Genomic DNA, 25,682 nt, shown 5'->3' with positions numbered 1-25,682 from the left:
CTTCCCTGGTAGCACAGTGTTTAAGAATCCGCCTGCCCATGCAGGGGACACAGGTTCGATCCCTGGTCCAGGAAGATCCCACATGCTGCAGAGCAGCTAAGCCCCTGTGCCACAACTGTTGAGCCAATGTGCCACAACTACTGAAGCCCGAGTGCCTGGGGCTCATGCTCTGCAGCCAGAGAAGCCACCGAAATTAGAAGCACCGCAGTGAAGAGTAGCTCCTGCTCACCACAACTAAAGCCCACGTGCGGCAATGAAGACCCCATGCAGCCAAAAATAAATAAAATAAACTTTAAAAATTTCTAAAAATTTACCATTTTAACCTTTTCTAAGTTCAATGGCATTAAGTTCATTTACACTGGTGTGTAACTATCACTACCATCCATCTCCAGAACTTTTTTCATCGTCTCAAACTGAAACTCTGAATCCATTAAATAATTCTTATTCTCCCTCTCCCCCTGCCCCTGGTAGCCACCATTCTACTTTCTGTCTCCATGAATTAGACTATTATGTTTACCTTGTCTGAGTGGAATCATACATTTTCCCTTTAGTGAGTGGCTTATTTTACTTAGCATGTTTTCAAGGTTCATCCATGTTGTAGCAGGCATCAGAACCTCATTCCTTCGGAAAGCTATGTAATATTCTGTTGTATGCCTAGACCACATTTTGTTTATCCATCAGTCAAGGGACACTTGAGCCTTTGGGCTTGTGAATAACGGTGCTATGAACATGAGTGTACAGTATCTGTTCAAGCCACTGCTTTCAATTCTTTGGGGTAAATACTTAGAACTGACATTGCAGGATTCTTGTTTTTTTAATGTGGCCAGATTTTGAACTTAACACAGGAGGGTGCCCACAAAGATAATGTGATAATTTAAATCTACAACTTGAAAAGGCTCTAATTATATAGACCACTCCCAGCTAAACAAACAGTATATGTGGGGTATGAAAATGAGTAATGTAAAAATTTCACTGGAGTTTAACAATATTTATAAGAGGTCATTTCTCAAGCTTCTGTAACAGTTTAAAAACTGAATCTGTCTCAACCCACAAGTAAATCTATTCTCCCAAGATGCATCTATTTTACCATACTGATTGAATTTTAATAAATAAGAAGTAGAACAAATATCTTCTTTGGTTTTTTACCCCACTGTGTTCAATGTGAACCCCATCCATCTACATGTGCTCTTCACCTATGAGCTGTCCATTATGTCTGCTATAAAAGAGACAGCACTTAGGGAGCTGTCAGTCAATGCTGTTAGGATGCTTCAAGAATCACTCCTCCAGCCTTCATTACCAAAAATAAAACAAATTTATATGCAACATAAAGGTGGATTGATCGCATGATTTGCTGTGCATCAAAAATGACTTCAAACACACACGGGTTCATGGGGCAGTGTGTTTGGGCCAGTGTCTCCTTGACCACGTTTGCAATTACTTTGCATAGACTAAGTCCTTTTAAAGTGCATTTAGACAGTGACAGTAGTCATCCTGGTAGGGTGGTAGGATTATAAGTGGTTCTCCTACTTGAAATAACAGTGTGTGGAAAATATTCTATGACATTGCAGGTGTTTCTTTCACCCGTGCCTGAGGCATGAATTTGGGCTCAGTCCAGGCCTCCCCTTTGATGGGTGCTGAATGAAGGTATAGAAGATCTAGAAAAAAGGAACTAAATGAACAAGATTGTAGCCTGGATATAGTCAAGGGTCTAGGACTTTCAGAATTAAATAGGATTGGAATCAATAAAATCACTAGAGGCATGGTTAAAATAAACAGGCTTAATAATCAAATTCCAGAAAAGTAGAACTAAAGTGAATTTCTTGAGGCATAAAGGAGACTGTTTTAGGACCAATAGAGGAATGACCACTTTACACAGCAGGGAGGCAACTTAAGAAGTGCATTGCTTCTCAGAGGTTGATGCAGCCTGAAAATGTAAATAAATAGAAGATTGTGATCCAGACCTGAAAAATGAGAGTGTTATTCAAAATGTACCAAAGTGTAATTTTCAGTTCTTGCTCTTCTGCAGAAGTAAAGCTAAGAACAAATCTCTAGAGTCTCTGTCAGAGAAAGTGAAAGGATTAAGATGGACCGTGGGGTAGGATTTTAAGAAATATAAAAGACTGTTATAAATTAGACATGAAGGCACACACGAACACACGCATGAGATGAGCTCTAAGGTTTTTCTCATTTAATCATAACACCCCTGTGAGGGAGATGCTGTTATTAGCCTCTTGTGAGGCGTGAGGAAGCTGCGGTGTGGACTTGTTGGAATCTGGTCCCACAGCCAGGAAGGGAGGGAGCTAGGCAATGGGCACTGAAGCACGTGCTTCTCTGCATCACACCCAGTCCTGGGCGGGTCTCCTGTCTTCACCAAGGGTGTCTCCAGAGCCTCATTCTCTCCTTTCTTCATTGCACCTGCTCCTTGGTACCATTCTCTTCTGGGACCAAGTCCACTTGTCCCCCTGCTTTAGCACCAAACCACTTAACCCCGTCTGCTGCTCTCACGGTCCTCACCCACCCCACCATCTATATAAGGACACGAGGTTACATCTGCTCTGTGTGTGTGTGTGTGTGTGTGATTTAAATGTGGGTGCTCTGGTTGATCACACACCCTCCTTCACGTCCCCATCCCTCTCAGTGATCTGCTTCAGGCCTTTCCCGTGTTCACTTTACAACCCTGCCTTCCATGGAGTGTGCTGTGAGCACTACACAGGTGCCCTGATAAATGCTCCCCCATACAAACATAAATCCACAAACTGTCCAGATTTTGTCCACTCAAAGCTAACTAGGAATGTTGGGGCTCTAGGACCCAAAGGATTTTTCCAGAAAGGCCAAACCTTCAGGAAACTGAATACTTTATGATTTGGAGACATTGGATAAATCTGTCCAGCATCTCTGCTGCCCAACTGGAAAGTGGAGTTTTGGTACTTTAGGAATTAAAGTAAGAAATTAATCCATACAAAGACTATTTTATCTTTCTCACACATTATTTTTTTGATAGGTACTTTTCAAGGCTCTGTGATAGAGCTATCTGGGTACTAAGATAATACCTCTCTTTCAGGAGCTTATAAATATATAGGGAGAAAAAGATATTTACACAAATCTGATCATTCTAGAGACACTGTGATGTAGTCATGAAAGAATCACAAAGTAATTTGGGAGTTTGAGAAGGAAAACATTACTTCCTGCCAAATGGTTCAAGACGGTTTTATTTCCTAAATATTTTATAGAGCTGCAAATCAAAATAAGGAAACCATCAAACTCATTTCTTTACCACTATGCAGAACCACTTCTAAACACTCTCTGAAAGCAATTAAACTACACCATTTTATAAATCCTGTAAAGTGGAATTTTCTATCTCAATTTATCAGATCAGGCGATTAAAAATTATTTTTCAATATTTTAAAATGACTCTCGAGCATTTGCACGCCATCTTTCTTATTTCCACTGAAGAAACATTCCTGGCCCATTTTCCAAGTGTTTTCCAAAATCAAGTATCATATCTGAAATCTGAAATTGTGTCCAGTTTCACTGAGCAGATCACAGCCTAGTGTGTGATTAAACTATCACATCTCTTTATGAATAAAATTTGCTGTGATTAGATTGTAAACACCTGCATGTTGCTATTTTAACTTTAGACTCAAAAGAACTTTTTATCCTGGGAGATGCAGATTCCTGAAATAAGCATGTCAATTTTCAAACGAAGTTGTTAGAGTTACATTCTTAATAACCTTGACACTTAGAAATATCTCTGCTTATACAGTAAATCCAAGATTTCCTGTCATTTTATTTATGTGTCCAGCACTCTTTAGATATAGGTTGCTGACCTCAGGGTACACACTTGTCAAATAGTCATGTTCTTTATGACTTCATATCTAATCAAAGCAATGTGTTTCCTTATGCAGTCAGAATTCAAGAGCTCAATTTAAGAATTCAACCACTCATGCAGTTTATAACAGGGAAGATAAAATTGACAGGACAAGTCTGTGTGAATTTCAGATTTGATTTGTTATACATCAGGATCCTCTTCTGGGAACCCAAGGATGTCATGGCTTCTCAGTGGCCCTACAGAATAATTAACCATATGAGGACGTTAGTTAAGGAAGGAAAGAGAAAATAATAGAGTGAAACACTAATTGGAAAAAAACAAACTTGCTCAGCAATGCTTGAAGAAGCCTCAGAGTCACAAAAGAGGACTTTCTATTTTTAATCTTTCTTTGAAAGTTAAAAGATTATTCTGGTTTTTTGTTTGTTTGTTTGTTTGTTGGCTGTATTAGGTCTTCATTGCTGCACGCAGGCTTTCTCTAGTGGCGGCAAGTGGGGGCTACCCTCATTGCGGTGCTCGGGCTTCTCAGTGCAGTGGCTTCTCTTATTGCAGAGCATGGGCTCTAGGCACGTGGACTTCAGTAGTTGCAGCACGCAGGCTCAGTAGTTGTGGCACACGGGCTTAGCTGCCCTGCGACTTGTGGGATCTCCCTGCACCAGGGATCGAACCCGTGTCCCCTGCACTGGCAGGTGGATTCCTAACCACTGCACCATCAGGAAAGTTCCTCTGTGTGCTTTTCAACACTGCCCAGAGATATCATGCCATGACTGCTAATATTTCCATTTATTAGGGAACAGCACCAATAGCAAAATGCTTTCACATATTTGATCATCAGCATCAAATTTGCAGAGATGGGCATATGTGTTCTTTCAGGATGACTTAACTAGGCAGACATATGCAAACTGACACACCCTGATTAGATCCCTTGGCTACTAGCATGGGACACTTTATGGCACGCCTATACAGGAACACGGTTCCACGAAAAGTCAGAGCAGACAGGGTTTCTCCTCCACTCTTGGAAAGAAAACACTGGATTACGTTTAAGTAGGTCATTGTGGTTCAAAAATCATTCTTGGACCACATTCGAATGTAATGACAACGTGGATTCAATCTAATTTTGGACTCATGAGGCTCCAGAAAGCACTGCTATAACAGACACTCATTTTTGCTCTTAACACTGCAACCCTAGCGGAGAAGCAAATGCTAGATCAAGGTCAAAAGTGACCAGAGCCGTCTCTTAAGCAGTCATTCCTCTAGCCTGGAATTGAGGCCATAACAGCATGAAGGCATGTCCTTTCCAAACACACGGACTCTGAGGCTGAAGAAAAGGGCTTCATTTTCCAGGGCTGTCAGTCTGATGCCTTTTTTGACAAGGAGATTTACTAAAGAATTTTATAGAGAGAAAATAAAAGAAAGAGAAATTAAGCAAAATGTCCAGATATCATCTGTTAAAAATGTTTTATCGAGACAATAAACAAATAACATCAACAAGTACTAAAATTTTAATTAAAATATGATTTACAGTGTTGCTCTACACCATGAGAAACATTCTTATTGCTGGGAAAGAAGATTGCACTGCTTCGTGTCCTTAGGACACTCAAACATCCCATTTGGGGGCTTCCTAGGTGGCGCAGTGGTTCAGAATCCGCCTGCCAATGCAGAGGTCATGGGTTCGATCCCAGCTCCAGGAAGATTCCACATGCCACGGAGCAACTAAGCCCGTGTGCCTAAAAAAAAATAAAAAAAAAAAAAAAAAAAAACATCCCATTTGACTTTGCGGGTCTCCCCCAAGTCATGGTATCTCGTAATGTCTTTTCCATGCCCAGGAGCGTGAAAATGTTCTGTAACACTTGAAAACACAATGGCAGGATCAATCCTTCCCTTTCATTGCTGGCTACATCACCAAAGAGTTGTATATTATATTCTCTTGCCTTCCGCTCAGAGAAATCTAAGCATTGCATTTCTGTCAATTCATTGATTGAAGAGCTTCTCCCTCAGAATGTTGACAGCTGCTTCTGACGTTTATAAAATAACTTTGGATAAGAGCTGCCAGCGGATTGGCTAAAGAAGATCTGGAACCATGTAATTAGCATTCGTCAAATGCACACGTTTCCTCTGAAAAACCTCTTCAGCCCGAAGTTGACAATCAGGAAGCTGATGACTCTTGTTAAGTTCAGAACAGTTCTCACTAATGCTTGACTCTCCGTTAGCTGATTTTACACGAAGCATATTCATGTAGTTACTATTGAATACATTATATTGAATGCTATCTGTACCTAATACTGCTTTGATTTTTGTCCTTTAGCCACCAAACATCCATGTGACAACCATCTCTTAATGATGTAGTGCACTGATAAGTCCCTGGAACATGAGCGGATATAATTCCCAGATTTAAAGTGGAAATAAAACCTCACCTAATTAATTACCTTTATGGACATAAAAATATTCTTTGCAAGAAACAACATGACTTGTGATTGGTCTGTTCCTATTTTCTATTTCTTCCTGATTCAGTCTTGGAAGGTTATATACCTTTCTAAGAATCTGTCCATTTCATCCAGGTTGTCCATTTTATTGGCATATAGTTGCTTGTAGTAGTCTCTTATGGTGCTTTTTATTTCTGTGGTGTCTATTGTAACGTCTCCTGTTTCATTTCTGATTTTAATGATTTGAGTCCTCTCCCTCTTTTTCTTGATGAGTCTTGCTAGAGGTTTATCTATTTTGTTTACCTTCTCAAAGAACCAGCTTTTAGTTGTGTTGATTTTTGCTAGTGTTTTCTTTGTTTCTATTTCATTTATTTCTGCTCTGATCTTTATGATTTCTCTCCTTCTCCTAACTTTGGGTTTTGTTTGCTCTTCTTTCTCTAGTTTCTTTAGGTGTAAGGTTAGATTGGAGTGGGATTGCTGGATCATATGGTAATTCTATTTTTAGTTTTCTGAAGAACCTCCACACTGTTTTCCAAAGCGGCAACTTACATTCCCACCAACAATGTAGGAGGGTTCCCTTTTCTCCACACTGTCTCCAGCATTTGTTATTTGTAGACTTTTTAATGATGGCCATTCTGACTGGTGTGAGGTGGTACCTTGTTGTAGTTTTGATTTGCATTTCTCTAATAATTAGAGATGTTGAGCAAGATGACCTTTTCAAAATGTAGACCTAATCCTATCACCTCCCTGCTAAACCTGCTCTTATATTTTCCCATTATATTTAATACACACCAAAATCCCTTCATTGTTTGGTCCCGACTTTCTTCTCTGATTTATTTTCACTATAATGTCCTTTGCACTCTTATGGTTACATCCCACAAGACATTTTTCATTTCCTGAAAGTAGCAGGTGTCCCTTGTCACAGAGCCTTCCAGATACTATTTTACCCGCCTAGAATTTTTCCTGCCTCTTACCCTAATTAATCCCCCTTCAACCTCTAGATCTCAACTCAATTATCACTCTGAAAAGACTTCTCTGACACTCACCCTGTTTTTAGGCTTGGTAACAGATGTCCCATGCAAGTTCTCAAAGCCTCTGCCTATTATTTATCATTAGATTACTTTCAGTGTTCCATGAAAGCAGGAACTATGTCTCTTATCTCAGCATTCTATTTCCAGAAACCTACTACAATGCCCACTAGCTCATAGTAGGCACTCAATATTTATCCTATGGGTGAAAGACAAAAAAGTCCTCCTAAGCCTAAACTTTTCATTTGGACTCAGCTTTTTCTATCTCTTTGTATCTTTGGCAATTCAATGGGTTAATTCTTTTCTGTATTTTCTTAAAGTGCACACTATAGTCAAGGCACAATCTTAGGCATTACATATAAAAATATCAATAAATAGAGGTTCTTGCATCAAGAAACTCATACATAAGATTTCTACAATTTATGATTTTTTAAATGCTCTGAAATGACTTTAATTTTTAGTCTTATCCATTTTCTTTTCATTTCAGATAGAGCTCGTTTTACTTACATAGCAAAGGTGGAGACCTTCAAACTTACAGTCCAATACTTATACCTTGAACATTTCAGGCAACTTGCAATGCTTTGGTGATTCCAGCTACTTCTGTAGGTATGTGGTTCTTCCAGAAATGTGAAGATTTCCCATAGTCCTCAGATGCCGGTGTGATTTGGAATCATCTAGAAAGATTAAAATTGCAGATTCCAGAGCTCCACCCAAAACAGTCAGTAGACAATGGCGTGGATCCCAGGCATGTGCATTTCTAACCAGCACTGCTGGTGACTCTGTTGCTACAGACTCAGTGCAATGGGGCAGGCACTGGACTGTTCACTGGGTATAATGTGGAACAGAAAGAAGGGCTTCCCATTGTTGTTTATAGTCTTGTGGGAATGACAGTACCAAAACAAAAATCAGATACACAAGATCATGACACATTGTAGTAAATGAGATGAAGGAATCGAGCAATTGGCTGAGATAGAGCAAATGGGAATGGTTGCTATTTTTTCTTTACCTTTACTCCTTTCTTCCTTGATGCCTTAATCATTCATAATGGAGACGTGAATAAATTTCACAATATTCATATTTATTGAATAAAGATTTTGCATTTAACCAACTCTAAGTGTTCAAATCAGGAAAGTTTAACCTGCCTTATCTTTCTTTAAAAAGACAATTGCTTTTCAGTTCTGGGTTTTCTCAGTTCCCTTGTTCAAGTAGCGCTTAATAGTAAAAAAGAAAAAAAATGTCCCAACTCCCCAAAAGTTCAACTATGCCAACAAAACAAAAACTTCCATTTCATAAATTACCATCTTTCCACTTAGTAAAACACTAGATCTTTTCTTTGTATTTTGACCAGGGAACTATGGGTATTTCCAAGAGCCATATTCAAGGGTTTTGGAACCCTTGCTTAACTCCCTCATGTTGACACATTGACTCAGTAGCAGAAAGCAGCTGATTCATCTTTACAAACAAAGAATAATGTGTCATTCTGTTCCCTACGTTCCTTCAATATAGGAAGAGGCTGTGTAAAGAGCAGGTGTCTGGATGTGTACAGGACTCTTGATCCTTTCTAGCATTACAGTTGTAGCACAGTAGATGACTGCCAGAGTTGGCAGGAAGTCTGCCCTGAAAGTACGATTCCAGACATGTCACATGTTTTGGAATATATCAGATGAATAGGAGTGTATTTACCCTTTACTACTTCTCTATAGAACGATGCTTCAGGTTTGGAGGTTTACTTTCTAACACTCAACTAATCTAATTAGAGAAACTAAGACTTCTGAGCTTTCTCTGTCCTCTACTGATTCTTCCATTTCCTGATTGCATTTTAGCCTATTCCTCTCTAGCCAGTATTTGGGAAAAGCAAAGACCAACTCAGATGTCTTGAGAAGCAGAGGTATGTGATTCCTACTATTATGCATCCACTAAATAATATTTCTTAAGCATTTGTTAAGGGTCAGGCGCTATGCGAGGCACCTGGAATAGAGCGGTGAGCAAAAACCATCGCGATCTCTGTGCTCACAGACGTTGCCGTCTGGTGAAGGTGGCAATCAAAAACATCACTCAAAATACATATCAAATTGCAACCGTGATCAAATCTATGAAGGATAGACACAAGGTAACTTCAGAGCCAGAATAAGAGGCTTTACTTTATCAGGGAAATGAGAAAAAGGAGCTAAAATCTGAAGGCTGTAAAGCTGTTAACTGGATTAAGAGTGTAAGGCAGTGCCTTCCAGGCAGAGCGCAGCACGCAGCAGGAAGGAGCGTGGAAAGAGGGAAACGGTCAGAGAAGCCAGCAGGAGCAGGGACAGCAAGAGGAAGCACCGGCTGAGCGGAAGCTCGCGAAGAGGACATGTCCCGTTTTTTTCTATATCCTTGGAGCAGTAAGAAGCCACTTACTTTTCTTCCTTGTTTTTTATTTGTGGGTTTGTTTCTTTGTTGAGGGGGGTACGAAAGAGAGGTGAGGAAGAGGCTAGGGAGATGACGGCAAGCATGACCTGATTAAGTTCATGTGTGAAAGGATTACTTTGGGTGCCATGTAAGAAAAGACTGGAGAGAGTGAGTGCGTTTAGGAAGTTATTGAATTGATTTGAATCAACTATTATGAAAGCTTGGTCTATCAGGGTGGTGATGAGATAGAGGAGAGCAGTTAGATGTAAGAGAGTTTTAAGAGGCAAAATTGACAGGAGTGGATGATGAACTAAATATAGGAGCGAGGTGAGGCGTGAAGGGCGAGTCCTAGGTTCCTGACTGCAGCTGAAGCCATGATGACGCCACTCACCAAAAGAAGGGACAAGCCAACAGGTCCAGATTTGTTGGGGGGAAATAGTTTGATTAGGCTTGTATTAAGTTTTGAGGTGCCACTGTGTATCCAACAGGCCATTGTAAAAACTGGCATTGAGCTAAGAGAAGAGGTCTGAGTGGAGATAGAAGTTTGAGAGGCATTTGCATATAGCTAGGACTTAAAGCTGCAGGAGCAAAGGAGTTGTCCTCAGGAGGGAACACTGGATGAGAGGAGGAGATTGTGCAGGCCCAAGTGTCGAGGAACTCCCGGCTTCATGACTGACTAGAGGAGGGTGAAGCTGCGGAGGAGACTGAGAAGAAATCATGAAGAGGACGGGAAGAGAGTTTCTCAGAAATGGAATGGGCAATAATGTCAATTCCTACTTGAGAGGTCAAGTAAGATGAGGACTGAAAATGTCTGATGGATTTAATCACCTAGAAGTCATGGTGAATCTTCAAGCCCTATTAGAGAAGTGACAGTGCTGGGAACCAGGCTGCAGGGGGTTGAAGAGGTAGGCTGAAGCCCACTGATGGGGTAAGGAAATGGAGCTAACACGTCTGAGAGGTTATATAGTGAATAGAGAAGGGATTCAGTGAATTTTGTTTTTCGGAGCTTATGGACATGCACAGATAATATTGATTAATATAGGCTAGTTTAAATAAATCATAAAATGAGTGAAACACTCCACAGAGTCCTAAAAAAAAGCGATTTTGAAGACTTTTAGTAATATTAGTAGCAGCTAACATGTCACATGCATGTGTGTGTGTCAATCCTTAAAACAACACTGTGAGGCAGATGATATTATTATCCTATTTTATATATAAGGAAACTGGAGCACGGACAGATTAAGTTGTCCCACATCATATATCTAGTGAATGACAGAGCCAGGATTTAGACCCAGCTGGTCTGATCAGTCTGAGACGGTGGTCTTCTCCACGCCACCAGACCACCCCATGTCTGCAGTACTACCTCTGACGCATAATGTTACATGCTGCCCAGGGTGGCTGGGGTACCATATGGCTCCCATCACTAACAAGGGCTCCTGGATCTGGAGATGGGTAAGACTCTAAAAGCCAGAGTTTAGACATAAATTATTTCTTTAATTGATTGGTTAATGATGAGCAGAAAGACAGCATGACTTCAATAAGAAGAGAGCATGCCCAGATAGCTCATTAGAGTCTTTAACAAGATGAATAAGGATTTTGACAAAGTGGGCCCAGGGGATATATTTAAAATTGTTTTCAGATTCATTAAATCTTTAACCTGAGACTTCCTTCCACATTAGGAAAAAATTCAATTATTTGAAGATTTCATTTATGTAAGATCCAATTAAAACTGAGGACCCATTTTAAAGATGTTTTGAAAACTAGGATTTTTGACATTTATTTTTCTTATATTTAGTCACTGGATGGGATATAAAGTAACTCAGGAATCTCTTTCAAGAAGTTTGTCAACCGTCACCAGGTTATTATCTTTGACTTTTCAAGTTAGAAAAAAGTCTTGAAAACTTTAATACTGCACTGAAATACTTAGAAATAAAAGAACCTATGAGGCTATGTTTCAAATTTATATATTTGAGATCACATTATCGTCCTTATGAAATAGTCAAACAGCTTCACCGTGCACCAGAAGAATATAAACCAAAACAGGGGGAGATTGACCTTGGTACTACCTACAAACGGGATTTTAATTCTTATGAAGTGCAACCTGTGGCAATAGTTTGGCCTTTGGAGAGACAACAAGTTAAAAAAGGAATGTTGGACACTGTCCCAACCTATAAAGGTAACTTGCCATTTTCAAACCTAAAGAACCAAAGAGCAAAAACTTATTTCCAGCTTTGATATCTAACATCCAATCATAATTTTTTTTTGGTGCATTGCCAAACTTGTCTCCATGGCTTAGGAAAAAACTTTTCTCTTTTGTCAAAATAGTATTGTATAGTGAGAAAAGAAAGACCATTGGCTTGACTGAGAGTGAATTCACCTGGATTCCTGTCCAAATTCAGCCACTTAATTAGTTTTCTCTATCTGAAACCATGAAAACAAAGGATGCCATTGAACAAGCATTATGTCATATTTGTCACATTATGCCACATTTAGTTGACACTGTTCCTTTCTTTCCATCCCAGGCTGAGTTGAAACTCTACCGAGCATACTGGAGCTTTCGAGAAAGTCAAATAAATAGCAAGCCCCTTCACCATTCAAGTTGTGAATCAACTGAGAAAGCAAAAGCATTAGGTAGAGAACCAGAATATTCCCTTTATACTCATAAAGGCTGGAATAGAGGATGAAACTTGCGTCTGTTAGCAGATTGGTGCTGATACTGAACCTCAGAATAAAATAGGCTTGTCTACCCAGTGAGACAGTGTTGCACCACCACATAGGCAGTCTGCATGGAACACCTTCTGCCTGATGGCGACCCACTTGGAAGAGTAGGGGGCTGGATGTTGTATGACCACTTTCTTTCCAAAAATCAATCTGATTTTATAATACTCTATTGCTTTTTTTTGGGGGGGGGGGTATCTTTATTTTTAAATAATAGGCTATCTTGTTAGTTCATATTTCTTCTATTTTTTTTTGTTGATAATGTAATTGCATATTTAGACTTACAGCCTTTTCACTAGTTATGTGATATAACTGAATGGGTATGTCCTAACATAAATCCTTTTGTAAGAGTGATGCCATCCACAATAAAAGAAATGATTTATATTTTCAATAGGTAATAACTGAATACATACTTTTTCTTTAAATATCACTCTCATCAGTTTAATGGGTAAGTAAAGTGTATGGTATCAGTATACTATGATGTATATAAATCTGCACAGTAGGGAGATCAGGAACAGTGTTCTTTCTATTTTTTTAAGCTGTGAGCATGTAAGATGCTATACAAGGGACACATTTTTAAGACAATGCATGTGGTGAACAAATATATCATTATAATCTAACATAGCATGTAGTGATTGCTAAGAGATATATTTATTGGTATGCAGAGGAGATAATGTATTGCATAATCATCTGACAGAAAAGATAATTGGTGAAATGTCTGTACTGGGTCTTTTAAACAACCATAGTAAGATTTTCTCTTCTTTTCTTCCGCACAAAGTCTATTTGAAAATACAACAATATTGATATTCCTTGATGCTGTGACTATTTACTTATAACACACACACACAAACACCAACACTAGTTCTGGCTTCTCATTACCTGAGTTTCACATAGATTCCCATACTTCCACTCCCAGAACCCAGTGTTGGGGACTCCTGGCTTCCCTCTGGCCTTCTCTCTCCTGATCTTCCCTAGTGAGGAAGAGTTATCATTGTCTTTCCAGGTTTTCAGGCATGAGACAACAAATGCTAAGGGCCAAGGGGCCCTTGGTGTAGAAATTCTTTCAGATTAAAATGTAGGTAATGAAAATAGGTCAGTGTTTGATTTGATAAATACTTTCTAGGGATTACTCTTCTGTGTGCTAGGCACTGTAAGGAATAGAGATGTGAATTGACCGTGGTTGTTGACACTTAGAAACTTTACAGTTGAATTGAGAAAAAGAGCAATAATAGCATGAAGAATTAAATGCTCACACGAGAAATAAATAATTGGAATATGACAAGGAGGGGGGAATACTTCACTGGAAAATTAATGGAACAATTAGTGTTTCAAAAATTTAGACTGATCAAGATGTCACTCCAGGCTAGTCTGGGAATGCATCAGAAACTAGTAAGTATTGATATATAGAAAGAGGAGGGACATCCTAAAAGCTAGGGTGAGAGGAGCAAAAAATCATAAAGTCAGAAAAATAAAAGGGTTGTTCAGTGAACATGGTGGGGACCAGAGAACTTCAGGATCTGAGAGATTGGTGTATAGCTCTAAAAATGTAGGTTGAAGTCAGATTGTTGAAGTCTTAGTTGTCAGATTGAGGAGCTTAACATTTTTCTAGTAGCCACTAAAAATTTCTGAGTTTTGCTACCAGATGCGATGTGGTAGATGGCAGAAAGACATTACTTCCACTGAAACAGCTAAAAAAAAAAAAATACATTTTTGAAAATCTGTTTTTAATGGAAGCAAACAAGTGAAATTACGGAGATGGAGGAGCCCTTCCTAGATGAGCTGAGATGGCCAGTTGTTTACTTCTCTGGGAGCATTTGTCAAGTCTAGGCCAAGGCTGAAGACTGGGGTAGCGTAAGCAGGGCGACCCTCCTAGGGAAAGGGAAACCAGTGGAGCACCTGACATGTAGGCTGGTATGGCCAGTAGGAACCTAAAGTACCCAGATGCATGGCTGGTTTTCCTTGTGGGATGTCTGCTGAGTGTTTAGGGGGCATGGCAGGCTAGGCAACTGGGCTGGAAAGACCCTACAGAAATATCCACAGTCTCACTTGAGAGCAGGTGTTTAGGAGCCAAAGTCCCACTAGAATGAAGGCTCTACCACAAACACATCACAGGTCTTGTCCTTGAGAAATTTGTAACTAGAGGAAGACTATGTTTAACTGAAGGTGCTGTTGAATGCTAGCCTCACTTAGTTCCTGACTAGATCAAGGTGATCTGCCCCATATCCTGTCTGCTCAGCATAGGAAACAGCAAGCTGTCTTCGGTTGAAAATAACATTGATTTTAGTTTCTATGGTTTTCTTATACATGACATCCAACATAGATTAAAACATTATGAGACCTATGAAGAATCCGGAAATATTTGAAGAGATGATGGTCAAGGAATTTCCAAAATTGATGAAGGAATCAGGCCACAAGTTCAAGAAGCTCAACAAACCCCAAAATGAACACAAAACCACATCTGGCAACTGTCATCAAACTTCTGAAAACCAAGTAAAGGTGAACTCTTAAAAGCAGCAAGAGCAAAACTACAAATCATTTACAAAAGAAAAATTAGAAATGTACTTAACTTCACCAGGAACTGTGGAAGACTGAAGATATTGGAATGACATCTTTAAAGTACTAAAAGGAAAAAACACTGAGAATTTCAAACCTAGTGAATCTCAGAATTTAATATGTAGTGAAAATATCCTTCAAAAATAATGCAAAATAAAGTTGTTTTTAGAGAAAAAGAAAAGAGCAGAGAATTTGTTAGAAGCAGACACATACTACAAAAAGTACTAAAAGAAAGCTCTTCAGGTTGAAGGAAAATGATTCCACAGAGAAGCATGAAATGCAAGAAGGAATGAAGCACACAGAAAGGGTAAATAAGTGGGTAAATATAAAAGGATATTGATTTCTTAAAGTCACAATAATAATTATATTAGGTGATTTTATGGAAATATAGAAGTAAATTATAACAATAGCACAAATGGCAGAAGGATGTAAATGGAATTAAACTGTTGAAAGCTTCTTCCAATGTTCTAGAAGGTAAAAACATCAATTAAAGTTTGACTAGGACAAAAAGATCCCCTAATAAGTCAAAAATGCATGTTTATTCTAAAAATACAGAACGTTATCATTAAAATGCTAATGGAGAAAATGGAATAATAAGAATATCCTTTATTAGTCCAAAAGAAGGCAGGAAATAAGAGGTAAGGGAACCCAGAACATATGGGACGAACCAGAAGCAAATAGCAATATAGTCAAACTAAATGAGACCATACCTTACATTAAATGTAAGTGAAATAAATATTACAATTAAAACTGAAAGATTGATTACTCAAACATTAAAAAGATAAGATATTATGGAAAACATGCCAATAATTGTTATAAAATGGATAAATTCCTTGAAAAATACAATTTGCCAAACTAACTCACGAAGGAAAAATTCAGAATAACCTTATATCTGTTAAAGAAACTGCATATGTAGAATTTAAGGTGGAATTTAAAACTAGACCATAAAGAAAATTCGAGGATTTCTAATTTCTGAGTGGGATATGGATAGCTAGAAAAGTGTTTCCAACTTAACAAGAAGCAGCCAGATAATATACAAAATCATAAATATTCATGAATACTTCAGAAAGCTGAGATCACAGGGGAAATGAAAAGAAAAACAATAAAACTGTAACCTGAAGGAAGAAGAGGAAAATGTCCTGGGCCCAACCATTAGATAGCTACATTGTGGAGACAGATAGAAATATTGAAAGAGTCCCACCACTGAGGCCCAGGGACACAGGTTTTGCTTAAGATTGAGCCTTGACCAGGACCACAGAGGAACCCCTCCACCACCAAACACACACACCAGATTACTGAGCACTGAATAACAAGCAACAATAGTTTCCCATTGGAGAGAAGCAAGGGTACAGAGAGAGACATTCTCTCAGGTGCAGGTGCAAAGAGAATGCCTAAAACTGCGGATGGAGCAGAAGTGAAGAAAACCAGCCCCACCCGAAGCACAAGATAATGCCAGTGGAATTTAAAGCTGATGGTATGCTGAAGGTAAGCATGGCAACAGCAAAACGCAAAACTAGCTCAACTGCTGATTGAGCTGACTTAACCCCACTCACTCAAGGCCTGGCAAATGAAGATGTACATCCATTTCTACACATAAGTACTATTTATCTCAGTCTCTACTGTGCTACATACATACAACATCCAGCTTTCAAAGACAAATTATACATTGCACAAAAAGTAAAATTCTATTGAAACTCAGCAATGCCATTCATTTACATATTATCTATGGCTGCTTGCATGCTACCATGTCAGAATTGAGTAGTTGCAACACAGACCACATGGACCATAAAGCCCAAAATATTTATTTAATGAAAATGAAAAAATACAATATTAAAATTTGTGGCATGTATCTAAAGCAATGCTTAGAGGGAAATTTATAGCATTAAATGTTTGTATTAGAAGATAGTCAAATCAATAGCTTAAGCCTTATCTTATGAAACTAGGAAAATGAGCAACTTAAACCCAAAGCAAAGTAGAAGGAAAGAAAGGATGAAGAGCAGCAATCAATGAATCTGAAAACAGGAAAACAATAGAGAAAAATCAATGAAAAAGCTAATACTGTTGAAAGATAGTAACGTTGAATAACCCTAACCACACTGACTAAGGGGGTGGTTGGAAAGAGAGAGAGAAGACACTAATTACAAATAGCAAGACTGAAAATAAGGATCTCACTATAGACCCTATAGAACCTTAGTTAACATTATTGTTTCTTCTATTTCCCTTTTCTAACTTTTGATGATTTCATCAGGTTGCTATTCATTGATTGCATGTTTGCCTCAAGAAGGAAAAAATTAAAATTTCAGAAGTAAAATTGACAGGATCTGAAAATGAAGCAGGGAGAAGGGAGTGAAGGAGAGAAAACTGGCTGGGTGAAAGCTTTACCTGAGATACCAAACTCAAAATAGTACATGTTTTGTTGTTGATGTGTTATTTTGGGGGAATATGAGTCTGAGCAAGATGGTGAATTCCGCTGGGGCATACTAAACTTCAGTTTACCTCTTGGACATCTGAATAGAAATGTCTCCTAGGAAGATAGATATGTTGGCTTGGATTTGAAGGGAGGTCTGGAGTGGAGACTCTAGTTTGGGAGTCATCAGCTTACAGGCAGGGTTAAAACTGTGAGGCCAGTCTGGTGATGTGTAGATGGAGAAAGAAAGGAGGGAACCCCCTGACTATGAAAATTGGTCCCAATTCCTTGCTGCCATAAGACAGCACAGGGAACAGAGTCCCAACTGCCAAGAGAAAGAACTCCCATATGCAGCTGAGGACCACAGCCCACTATGGAAAGAATGGAGATGCAGCTCTGCTCACAAATGTTCATGGTGAGCAAACACACACAAGCACCTCATGGACTTGAAACTGTTCAGAAGAAAGCAAACTTCCTGCCTAGAGTTTAGTGACTAGAGAGCAAAAGAATGAGCTGAGGAAACTGGGTTGCCCTTCTCTCACAAGGGCAATACTGTAGTTGCCAAATGACCAGACTGCATTGTTAGATGTAGATGGCATTATGTTTTTTTTTCCATGAGTGTCATAGGATACTAAGAACAGATGATATTAATAAAGACTATGATGTCTTAAAGGTATTGCCAGAATGTTATCAAAAAATATTCCAGAACAAATAATCAATTTTCCAGGCAGATGAGCACAGAAATATTTATGGGAGGCAAGTCAGTTTTCTGCAGTTATCTGAAACTGTTACTCATGCTGTTCAAACCTTGTCTCTCAGTCTCCAAATTCTTGCTTCCTTTTTGAAAACCAAAGTTGTTTGGTAAGGGAGAAATAGTCTCTTCTATTTAGGTTCGCTCATGAAATTAACATCTTTTTCTCATAGACATTATAGCAACAAGGGCTCTTCCTGTGTGTTTAGATGGACACATAGACCCTCAGTAACATCCTATGGTTGCCTTTTAGTTACTGAAAAAGAGTGCTATAGTTTTATACTTTAAATTGCAAACAACAGAGATTCCGCCATGGTGCCTCAATAAAAAGCAAGTTTATGGTAAAACTTCATGTGAACTGGAAATGGAAAGCTATCAGGTACAGAAGAAACTTGAGGGAAGAGCTACTCCCTCCATCTCTGCCATGAGTTACATGGCTTCTCTGACAGCATCTTCCCTTCCCTTTACACATCTTCTTTGGCTGCCATTCTACTAACTGGCCTCCTTTGCCTATATATCATCTCTGCTTCCTTACAAGTTTGTTTTGACATCTTCAACTCACCATAGCTCTCCAGTTCTGCTTCATGGCATCCTTTTACATTCTTCTCCCACTTTTATCTGGCCCCGTATTTTCAAATTCAGGTTCACAAGAATGAGAATGTGCTTGATCCAGGTCATCTCTTCTTGCCAGGCTATTTCTTGCCAGCTCTCTACTATCCAAAAAATCACCTGTTCTTAGGTCAGGTATCCACTCTTATTCAAACATCCTTAGCTTGAGGGTGGTGGGAGTATTCATTTGGTGTAAAACTTGGCCATCTTGGCACAAATGCCTATGGTTGAGGAATTTTTCTCTTCAAAGGAGGTATCCACATAATAAGCATTTGAGTTTTGGCCTTTCCAATAAACATTGCTTGGACATTAGCCTAGAGTCTAATTCTTTATCTTGTATATCTTCTGTCTTTAATAAATTAATTTTTGGTATTTAGAAATACATCTTTTGGAATGAAGTCAATTCTGTAGTATTTCTCAGCTTTCTACCCTTCTCATGGAGAAATGGAAAACCTAAATAACCCTCAGTTGAAATATAGGCACTTCAGTTTTCCATCCATGGTCTAGGTAAGCTGCAGGGAAGCAGAATTAAGGTTATTTAACACTAAATCCCAGACTCAGCTCTGATGTTCATTTCTAAATTCCATATACAATTTCTAACACTTTAGAAAGCACTCCATTTGGGCCCTTCACCTCTAGATGACCCTCTATGTTTCAGGAATGCCTGGAAGTCCGTTTCCTGAGGAGGAAAAGTGGAAGCCAGTGATCTTTCTGGAATTGTCTAGTTACCTTGTGTCCTGCATGTTTGCTCAGGGAGTCCTATAGGCTTCCTAGGATACAATGGAGTTGAAATTTTCTCTCCTTTGAGGAGTCCCTCCAAAGGAAGGAGTAATGTCCACATCACTTTTGCCCACACATCAGGGCCTTTGAGTTTATGTTAATCCTGAGATTTTATGTTTTACTTTAGCATTTTATAAGTTATAGCAAAAATCCCAACCAGTTCCTGCGAATGCAACCACAATCTCCTAAACTCTGTCTTCATCCAAAACACAGGCTTTTCGTTTTCAAAAGTATCAACAATCAGGTTCAGATGTTCCATTCCCTTGTGTAATCAGAAGACTCTGACCACAGAAAGTTAGATGCATTAAAGTGGAGAACTAGGAAGAGGAAAGTGGAAGTGAAGAAAAAAATAAACCTGAGGGGAATCAGGGAAACGTTATACTTGACTGGTGTACAGGTTTCTAAAGGAAACAGAAGGACGGCATAGAGAGGAGTCAGGCATGACCTTTAGAGAGTGGTTGTTTTCCTGTGTTTCAACGTGCTCTTTTTTTTTTTTTTTTTTTAATTTTCAAGATATTATAAGAGCTTGGGACATTCAGAAAAGTGTACTTCATAAACCAGCACAAACTTATTATCCCCCTACTGTGAAATTTGGAAACTCAACTACATTTCAGGATGACTATGTCCCTTGGGAGATAAAGCTAGGCACAGCTTTAAACCCAGCCCTGTGGTCAAACGTTCTACAGCCCCTTTAATGGTGGTATAAGTCAGCACCTTCATTACATACCTCATCAGCTAGAATTCAAGTTTGCAAGGCCAAAAGAAGTTTGCAAGCCAGCCAACCAACCCTCCGAGTATCTCACAACTCATCGACATGACTTTCACGGTCTTGTTGGTGAAACTGCAAAAATCTGCAGACCTGCATACACCTGAGTGGCCCAATGTGCTCAACTTGAAGGAAGCACTGAATTACGTGACAGTTTTCAACCATGGGAAATCCCACCACCTGAAGTCAAGAAAGTACAACAGTATGTCCCTCCCACAGGTACCATGCAATTAAACAGCACAAGCCACCTCGACTATGTTCCAGATCAGGCCAAAGGTGTTCTTCCCATCAGGCCAGTTTCTCATAGAAAAAAAATCACAGTTTTCCTTTCCAAGGAAAAAGCACCATGAAGGAAGATTTTTCAGCATGGGAAAGTTGTGGTCAAGGACTTATTAAGCAGGAGCAGCTGGTTCCCAACCCATCTGGAAAATTTGATGGTTTGAGCACTTTCAGACCTCACTACATGCCACGTGAATTGATTCCAACAGAGAGTTGCAAACCTGTAAATGTTTCCTTCAAGAGTTCTATTCCATTTGATGATGTAACCATGGCCTCTCTAGAGTATGCACCAAAGAAACAGGAAATCTGCCCTGCTAGCTATTCTTCTCCTCCAGGTTATATCTTTGAAAACACAAATTCCTGAGCTCATAAATTCTTCCACAAGATCGCTCCCACAGGGAAGCCCTTCTAATCATCGAATCATGTTTAAAAGGAAGCTACCAAACAGAATGTTGGTTTCCCAAGGGCGAAACCAATTTTCTATAGTAGAAAAAAAATTATGAGAGCTAAAACAAATCATTTTTTAATTTTTTTAAACAAGAAATTTAGAAAATGTGTTATAGGAAATCAGGATTTTAAAATCCATTTTGTATTAATATTTTAACCAAGATTGCTTTTTAATAGGCATTTCCGAGAGCTGAATAATGTACGTTCCCATCTGAACTATTTTAGTCCCAGCATACTGTTTGGTAGCTTATCTCAGTCTATTATCATTTGTATGTGTTTATAATTATGGCAATTACATGGTTATTCACATATGAGATCTCGTTTATCAAGTGCCTTAGGGCTAAGTAGAACACCATTGAAAATGATACACGGATTCTTCTTTCAAGACAATGGTATTTTTCTCCTTAGACTTCAAGGCACCCTGCATAGGGCACCCTGAGTCAAGTTTTGGTTGGTGGTGTTATGATAGCTGCACTGCTCCTCGCCATGTTCAAGTTAGTAAGAGGCATTGTGGTGTGGCAAGTAAAGGCTCTGCAGGCTGGGAACCAAAGCACCTGAGTTCAAGTGCCAATGACACCAGTTTCTGCTTGTGCCACCCTACGCAAGTGACTCTGTCTTTGAGGCTCAGTGTCTTCATCTGCTCTGCCTACCTCACAGAAAGTTTGCTCTGAGCATCAGGTCATGTGATCTATTGTAATCCATACAGTAAAAGTCTAACCAAATGTCAGGGGTTGTTAATAAGTCACAATCTTTTTCTGTACCTGTTTTATGCTTTTTCAAATTAGGAGAATTAACTATTCAACACTCACTTTCTGGCCCATAGCAGGGATTGTAAAATAACCTAATCTGCTTTCAGCTTACAAGCAGTATGATTTCTGAGAAGAGTCTTGAAGTTTAAAGTTTCACAAGCACCCTAGAAGTTGTTCCAGAGAACCGGAGAGCTTGGATGCAGGGATTCATGTAGTTTGAACGACAGGATTTCCAAAAAGGAAACAGCACTTGCAAGAGTAGTTTCAGGAATGACTGACCACTGTGAAGAACATTTTCAGGGTAACCGCAGGTAATTGTGCACCTAATTGCTGCTCCCAGAACCAGTGCAGGAGACCCAAGCTCGGTATGGGCACAATTATGTCCTCCTCCTCCTGCAGTGTGAAGAGAAGTGCCAAGAAGGGAAGGAGGGAAGCAATGGTGCCATTAAGTGAAGTAGAAAGAACAGGCTGCATGTATAAATGCTGAGAATTTCCTAACGAATTAAACTCTTAGTGCGTGGTTTTTCTTTGATCAATGATGCATTATGGGATAACAATTATTTTTATCTTAAAGTTTAGTCTTTTGTAGCTGTAGAATTGTTTCAAAATATATACTTAAGTGAGAATGAGTTTGTCAACATCGGGTTAAAATATTTTTCATTATGTGGACGTAGTTTGTTTTATTTACTTTCGCATTAATTAGGGAAAACTGTGTTGAATTTTATATGTCTAGTAATATTAATAAAGTATCACTAAATGAATTTTCATGAAATCATTTCTGCAACCAATTTTCTCTGGGAAAGAAAGCTTGTTCATAAATTCTTTTCTAGGTTAAGCTATACATAATTCACGCACACAGAGTCACACAACATTGTAGCAGCACTGGAAACTAGTAATAGTATTATTTAACCAAATGCCAGATTTAGAATGAATTTCCACGAACCCAAACGTGGTTGAATCTGATGAAGAAAGGAGGACATTTGGAGACAAAACGGCAGTAGGAAATTTCCACCCCCACCCCATGCCATCTCCACCCTGTCCCCCTGAATATCCTTGCTGTAGAAAATAAGACCACAGAACGAGAAAGAAAGGCTTTGTCGTTTATAAAACCTGCAGGGACAACGACGCTGGGAGTGAACCCTGATGGAAACCATGGACGTTGGGTGATTGTGCTGTGCCAAAGTCAAGTCCCCCGTGTGACACATGTACCCTTGGGTGCAGGCTGTTCACAGGCAAGGCGGCTGTGCACGTGTGGGGGCAGGGGGTACAGGGTCACTCTGCACTTTCCACTCAACTTTGCAGTGAACCTAACACAGCTCTCAAAACTAAAGACTATTAAAGACTGCATGGAAGGAAGAAAGGAGGGGCGTATTCACCAGTCAGAGGTTAGGAATCCCATACCCCACCCCTTACCACAACAGGTATACAAGCTTTATTTTATACAAAACTATCTAAAGCCCTCTCTGAGAATGGCTGTGTGAGAGGAGCCTGGTAGTATGAAGGGAAGAGGAGACCTCTGAACACTCATCAGAGAAGGGGAAGGCGAAACGTCATCATTAGCAAGTTTCAAAAAGGCTGTTTAAAAAGAGTGCTGATAATGTGCTTTTCAAAGGCTCACAGTGTCCAATAGAACATCAAGAAGGAAGGGAGGGAGGGAGGAAAGAAGGAAAGAGGGAAGAAGGAAAGAAGGGAGAAGAAAGGAAGGAAGGAGAGGGAAAGAGCCAAAAAGGGAAGGAGGGAAGGAAAGAAAGAAAGCAAAGGAGAGAAGGAGGTGCACTGTTGAGATTGCTCCTCTTCTGCGTGGCTCAGCCTCACCAGGTTGACACAGGCTCACAAGTTGCTATGAAATGGTTGATTTTTGTCTTCATCACGTGACCTTGGAAACGCCAAGGCCCATGACGCATGAAGGGGAATTTCAATTCCAACAGCATGAACGTTTTCTAGAAAGACTCACTGCTGACCTTGAAGCACTATACAGTTGACCCTCACACAATGTGGGTGTTGGGGCGCCACCTTCCCTGCCATGGAAAATCCCTGTATAACTTGTAGTTGGTGCTCTGTATACTCAGTCCCTCCGTATCCACGGTTCTGCATCCACATATTCAAAAAAATCTAGGATAGTGTAGTATTCACTAGTCGTAGAAATCTGTGTGTCAGTGGACCCAAGCAGGTCAAACCCATCAACTGTGTAAGAGTTGCAAGGTATTGAAAGGAGTTACTCACCAACCGCTGCTAACAAGTCTCCTCATGCAGACCTCTCAAATCCGTCCCTAAACTCCTCACAATAGCCAAAAACAACAGGGTGTTAGTTCCTCCTGCTCCTGCTCTCCCAGCTACCACCCACTTCCACACCTGCTGCAGGCTGTCCATTTGGAACTTCTTTCCACCCCTTCTGCCCTTGACATTCTTTTCACTATGATTCACAGGAAGTAAAGGACTGGGATGAAGGCGGGAGAACGAACCTCTGTGTGACCTGCTCTGAATCCTGTAACCCACACCCCAAAGGACAGCCCAGGACACTGAGCCCAGCAGGGTTGCCCCTGGCCTCACAAAGAGTCAGCCAAGGTGACCATACCCAAGGCCACCAAGAACAGAATACAAATGAGTCAACTGCATTTAGAAGGGTGCCACCGAATAATCAAAGGTGCCACATTTATTATCTGAATTCCTAGTCAGGGGTATGAAAGAGAAACATTAACTCTTCTGTGATAGAAACGGTAGTAAAATCCAGTACACAGGAATGTCATTTGAATGATAAGACCAAAAGTACAAGGGCAAATGAACAATAGCAACTTTGAATACAAAGGTGAAGCAATTCAATAAGAAATTTTGTTAAAAAGAAAAATATATGTCCCGTCTTTATTACATACAGTCCCCTGTCTTTATTACATACTGTACAAAATAAAATATTGCACCTTTATGTCATATAATGAATATATACAAAGAGTAGTGTACAAACGATCTCTCTTTTAATTTAAAAAGACTTCAACTATCAAGTGCGGTGGAGGATGAACAGCTCACAGGCTGGGGCGTCCTCGTCACGTCCCCGCCCCCATTCCCACCACCACGCCCTCCGCACCCCTCAGGGCTCATCCCAGTGTCGGTGAGCCTGCAGCTAGAACAGGAGGCCTGGGGCACAGGATATCGCAGGGAGGCTCAGCGAGCTTGTCCACAGGCAGATCCAAAGCCAGACCCCACTGTCCACATGTGGGTGACCAGGGACCCAGGTCAGCACACCTGCTTCAGGGAACACTGCTGCCACAGGCTACAGGCAGCATGTGTACAGGCAGCTGGGGCCCCAAGTAAACAAGTATGACCCTTTATTTGGGGTTGTGTGCCATCTGAAGCCATAACTGGTAGGATGTTAAGGAAAGAGCCCCGTCACCAAACAGCTTTAGAATGTACAATAGAATACTAGTCCCAAACTCCTTCAGCAGCAGCATCTACTCCAAACGTAACCTCCACCTTGACACCATCACTAACACCAGCACTGGCTGATTCAAACCCAAACCAACTCTGACCTAACCCTAATGCACAGAGCCAACTCTAGCCTTAACCCTAATTTACCTCCCATTATCCTCGCCTAACCCAACCCCCAAGCTAACACGAACCCTAACCATACTCACCAAATCCTAACACTAACCCCTCAGCCCAACTGTACCTTCCAGCCCAATCCTAATTCGCTTTGGATTTACTGAAAAATCAGTTCAAATGAAAACAATTGTTTACTACAAACAACTCTTTTCAGCTATCATGTTTCCTATAGATTACTTTTGTATAATTTTTCCAAAATACGAATCCTTAGGAATACTATTTTATGCATAAATTAGGTCTAATAAGGCTGATTTTTCTGTTTGTGTGCAAGAGCATAGTGCTTAGAAAAGTCTCATTCACGGCTCTTAAAAGAACACTTTGAATATACTTCAAAATCAGTAGAAAAGGTTAACTTTCCCTCTCCTTTGAT

The 25,682-nt window shown here is 39.8% G+C and overlaps 1 pseudogene; it reads left to right on the top strand.

The window, feature by feature from the left end:
- Positions 1-20,934, top strand: part of LOC130830899 (stabilizer of axonemal microtubules 2-like) — a 39,173-nt pseudogene extending 18,239 nt beyond the window's left edge.
- Positions 20,935-25,682: the final 4,748 nt, after the last annotated feature.

The sequence above is a fragment of the Hippopotamus amphibius genome, chromosome 11 (assembly GCF_030028045.1).
Source record: "Hippopotamus amphibius kiboko isolate mHipAmp2 chromosome 11, mHipAmp2.hap2, whole genome shotgun sequence".
Classification (NCBI taxonomy): domain Eukaryota; kingdom Metazoa; phylum Chordata; class Mammalia; order Artiodactyla; family Hippopotamidae; genus Hippopotamus; species Hippopotamus amphibius.
The sequence above is the reverse complement of the archived record's forward strand: the minus strand, read 5'-3'. Positions and strand labels throughout refer to the sequence as shown.